Here is a 5,000-nt window from a genome sequence, read left to right as displayed (position 1 = left end):
AGCGAGCGAGCCGACCTAGAAAAAAAAGAAAAAGGATAATAAATAAATAAATAAATAAATAAAGTCTAAAAAAAAGAAAAAAAAATAATCTAGAAATAATCAAAAACATTTCTTTAACTTCCGGCCCGGGTTCACAACACGCGCTGAGGGTCAACCGCGGGTGACTTGCATCTACGTGATATTCGGTTGATCTCGGGTATCATCATTCGTCGGCCGGAGAAAAAGAGATAAAAGGAAGAAAGAAAAGGAAGAAAGATGATAGGAGGGGGGAGGAGGAGGAGAAGAGATATGTCAAGATCATTCGGAGTCGTATTAGTAATCGTGTTAGTTGGGGGAGGGAGAGGTGGGGGAGGAAATGAGGGAGAGAGGGAAAAGGAGGGAGGGAAGGAGGGAGGGAGAGGGAGAGAGGGAGGGGAAAGGAGGGAGGGAGAGGGAGAGGGGAGAGAGAGGAGAGAGGGGGGAGAAGAGAGAGGGGGGAGAGAGGAGAGAAGAGGAAAGAGAGAGGAGAGAAATGAGAGAGAGAGGCGGGAGAGAGAGAGAGAGAGAAAGAGAGAAGAGAGAAGAGAGAGAAAGAAGAGAGAGAGAGAGGAAAAAGAGAGAGAGAAGAGAGTGGGAAAAACGAGGAGAGGAGAGAGGAGAGGGCAAGAGAGAAGAAGGAGAGAGAATGAGAGAGAGAGGAGAAAAGAGAGAGAGACAAGAGAGGAGCAGAGGAGAGAGGACCGAGTAGAGATAGAGACAAGAGGATGGGAGAAGATAGGTAGATAGGGAAAGACGAACTAGACGAGGCTGGCTACGAAGCAAAGATGACCCCAAATAAAGTCTTAACAAGGATGCCCCCAAGGACCACCTCCGTTTCCATCCTTTCCCCTCCTATCCCTCTTCCTTCCCCCTCCTTTAATGAAGCCCGGCACATCCTCCGCTGCCAAGCAAGAAACTCCGGAAAAATCTAGTGAGTGTTAATCAATTTTCCCTAAACTGTGTCACCTTTGATATTATGAGACCTCTCGGTCGGAAGGGGGGTTGGGGAGTTGATTTGTCAATGAAAACCCCTTGGTGACTTATAAAGGTGAGGGTCGTAGAAGTTAGATGGGGATGGTTTTTGGGTTTGGGGGGTAGGGGGATTGATGGGGGGGGTGGAGGGGTTGGAAAAGGTGATGGTTTAGGGTTAATAATGATGGTATATGAAGTATAGTGATATATTTGTAGTAGCAAAGAATAGTGATGGTAATAATTGTAATAATAATGATAATAATCATAAAAATAATGATAATCATAAAAATAATGATAATCATAAAAATAACAACAATCATAACACTAACAACAACAATGATAATAATAATGCTAATTATAATAATATTATTATCACTGAAAATATAACAACAACAGCAATTACAACAATAATGATCATAATAATAATAACGAAAATAACAATAACAACAACAACAATAATAATGATGATGATAATAATAATAATAATATGAATATATCTATATACCTATACATATGGATATATTAATATATAAATAGACAAACAGACAGATAGATAGATAATTAGGTACAGATAGATCCAGTACATAAACAGACAGACTTTCAGATATTGACAGATATATTGAAATAAATATACATAGATAGATAAACAGAATAAAAACACCTAAATACAGACAAACACAGACATACAGAATGGCAGACAACAAGACAGATAAGCAAACAGACAGACAGAAAGACAGATAAATTAGAATAAAGCAAACAAAGGGTGAATCACATACAGAATTATTAACGTTTTGAGCATCTATCTATCCGAAATCGCGATGCCCGTTTTCTATGAGTTGACGTGTATTTTATTTTATTTTTTTTTTCACCTCTTTTGATTTTTTTTCTTTTTTTTTTTTGCCTTTTTTTGCTATTATTATTTTAAAAATATTCACTTATACTATAAGAGGTTTGGGTATTTCTTCAAAATATGATTTTTTTTTTTTTTTACAGGTTGAACGGTGAAAATAATTATTATTAATATCACATTCGTCCTTATAAAGATCATTCCAATAGCAACAACAACAACAACACAAAACAAGTCATAATAAATTGCAACAAAGAAAACAAACAAAAAATTACAAAGAAAAAACATGATACAGCAAAGAAGTTATACAAAATAATAATAATAATAATAATAATAATAATAATAATAATAATAATAATAATAAATAAACAGAACACATCCATAACAATTGTACCAAACAAACAAAAAACAAAAAACATGACTCAGCAACATCAACAAACAAAACAACAACAACAACAACAAAACTGTGTTAATTATTTCCGTCACTTCCACCGCCATTACGTTATCAGTAATTACATCAATATCGTTAAGAAATAACACGAAAAGTGATCAGAGATAGTGACGACAGTGGTGCCAATTCCCGCGACGCAGATTTGGCAACGATGAGCTCTCTCTCTCTCTCTCTCTCTCTCTCTCTCTCTCTCTCTTCTCTCTCTCTCTCTCTCTCTCTCTCTCCGTTTCTTGCATTAAGTAATTTGGTGATTTGCTAAAATTCCAAATAATCGATGCTATGTCACTAATTAAAGGGGGGAAAACGTTAGAAAGAACGAAAGGAAAATGAAAAGTATGTAAGAAAAATACGGATGAAAATTCCGTTTCGTATAGTGTACAAAAGTCACGTTATCTTCTGCTGCTAATAAGGCAGACCGTAAGAAAAAGGCATATATGAAATATATAAAAAGTGGTCGAAATAAGGGAGTCTGTACGAAACACACACACACAAACACACACCACACACACATACAACAACATACCCCACACCACACACACACACAACATACCTAACATACACATACAATTTCACATACACATACACATACACAAACACTACCACATACACACACACACACACACACACACACAACACAACACATAACCCAAAACATACACAACACATACAACATACACACAAAACACCACACACACACACACACACACACCACAAACACACACACATATTTTATATATATATATATATTATATATATATATATATATAATTTTATAATATATATATATATACATAATATACATGCATATAATTTTTTCCCGTAAAAAAAAAAAAAAAAAAAAAAATATATATATATATATATAATGTATTGTGTGTGTGTGTGTGTGTGTGTGTGGTGTGTGGTGTGTGGGTGTGGTGTTGTGTGTGGTGGGTGGGGTTGTTTTGGTGTGTTTGTGTTTGTGTGTGTGTGGTAGTGTGCGTGGGGGTGTGTGTGTGTGGTGTGTGTGCGTGTGCGTGTGTGTGTGTTGGTGTGTGGGGTGGGGTGTTGGTGTGTGTGTGTGTGGGTGTGTGTGTGTGTGTGTGTGCGTGTGTGTGTGTGTTCCAAATAAGGCAGCCTGTACGAAAAACATGAAAAAAAATATATATACGTGTTCGAAAAAAGGCAGTCTGTACGAAAAAACATTAAAAATATGCAAAAAAGTGTTCGAAAAAAGGCAGTCTGTACAAAAAAAAAAAAAAAAATCGAAAAGAGGCAGTCTGAACGAAAACCATACATAAAAAACAAGCGTTGGAAATAAGGCAGTCCGTTAAGATTAAAAAAAAAATAATAAATCAATAAAAATGAATAATAATAATAAAAAAATAATTAAATAATAATTAAGTCTTCTAGATAAATGGAAAAGAAGAAGAAAAAGTATACGGAGAAGAAGAAGAAGAAAAGAAAAAGGGGTAGAAGAAGAAGAAGAAGAAAAAAAAGAAAAAGAAAAAGAAATAGAGGAAGAAGAAGAAGCAAAAGAAAAAGAAAGACATGGAAAAAAAAGAAAAAGAAATAGAGGAAGAGGCAAAAGAAAAAGAAGATGGAAAAAGAAAAGAAATATATATATATATTATATAAATTATATTTTATATATATCTAATATATATATTTTTTATATATTACAATATATATATATATACAAATATATATATATATATATATATATATATATATATATATATATAAAGAGAACCAAAAATATCAAAACAAAACATCCAGGGCTCTTGAACACGCAAATAAGGCAAGGCTAAATCACCTTTTCCTTACAGAGCCAAAGGACAGCGCTGAGTCACTGGCACCGACCGGAGCTTCACACACGGGACAGAAACAACGACCTTTTTAGTTAAGACAAATAAAAAAAAAAAGCGTCTGGCGAAAGGGTCTCTGGGAAGTGGCACAGATAGCGAGATAAGGGAGATAAAGAGGATTCAGTAAACTCTACGGCGAACTAAAGGGATAAACTGGAAAAAAAAAATTAACGACGATAAAATGAAACAAAAAACTAAACAAAACTTCGATTGGAAACAAACACAACTAAAACAATAACATAAAAACCGACAAACAACAAAGAAAAACAATAACAACAACAAACACAACAATATAGGTAACAGATTATACAGTACGTGGATACAGACTTGGCAATACAATAGTATCCCAAAGCATCGCTAATAATGGTAGAAAAACCCACATTGCAAAAATTATATTTATTGAAAAGGAGAACAGAGTTTCGAAATCCACCTGGATTCCATCTTCAGGTCTGAGCCGGGCCTGAAGATGGAATCCAGTTGGATTTCGAAACTGTCGTCACCTTTTCAATAAATCTAGTTTTTGCATTGTGGGTTTTTCTAACAAAGTATCTACATTCATCACCGATAACGTAGAGAAATTTATCATGCAGTGCACTGAAAATAAAACAAACTGATTATATAATACGCTTTCTTCTATACTAGCGCCCCAAAGAATGAATTATATTATACAGTAAACCGATTATACAGGACATGGATAATCCTTGGGTATACAGTAGCGTCCCAAATCATCAAGGATAATGAAAAGTAAACTATAACAGTACATGATATATACGGGCCAAACACCCTGGGCACGGTGTCCCGGTGTCCAAGGTATCATGAAAGTAAATCAAAAAAAAAAAAGCAAAAAGGCGATAGGGGGAAAAAAAAG

At 34.9% G+C, this 5,000-nt stretch overlaps 1 protein-coding gene across 2 annotated transcripts in view; it reads right to left on the bottom strand.

The window, feature by feature from the left end:
* Nucleotides 1–5,000, bottom strand: part of LOC119568810 (formin-like protein 14) — a 103,481-nt gene that overhangs the window by 63,743 nt on the left and 34,738 nt on the right. Inside the window, exon 2 of one of the 2 annotated variants that reach the window (XM_037917257.1) lies at nucleotides 1–15. This exon is cut by the window's left edge and continues 35 nt beyond it. The gene's annotated coding sequence lies outside the window, so the exon portion shown is untranslated. Of the gene's footprint in view, nucleotides 177–5,000 lie in introns of those variants that run through there. The other variant, XM_037917260.1, reaches the window with a different exon arrangement.

This window comes from Penaeus monodon, chromosome 4 (genome assembly GCF_015228065.2).
Source record: "Penaeus monodon isolate SGIC_2016 chromosome 4, NSTDA_Pmon_1, whole genome shotgun sequence".
Lineage (NCBI taxonomy): Eukaryota > Metazoa > Arthropoda > Malacostraca > Decapoda > Penaeidae > Penaeus > Penaeus monodon.
This window is presented reverse-complemented; position numbering and strand designations above follow the sequence as displayed.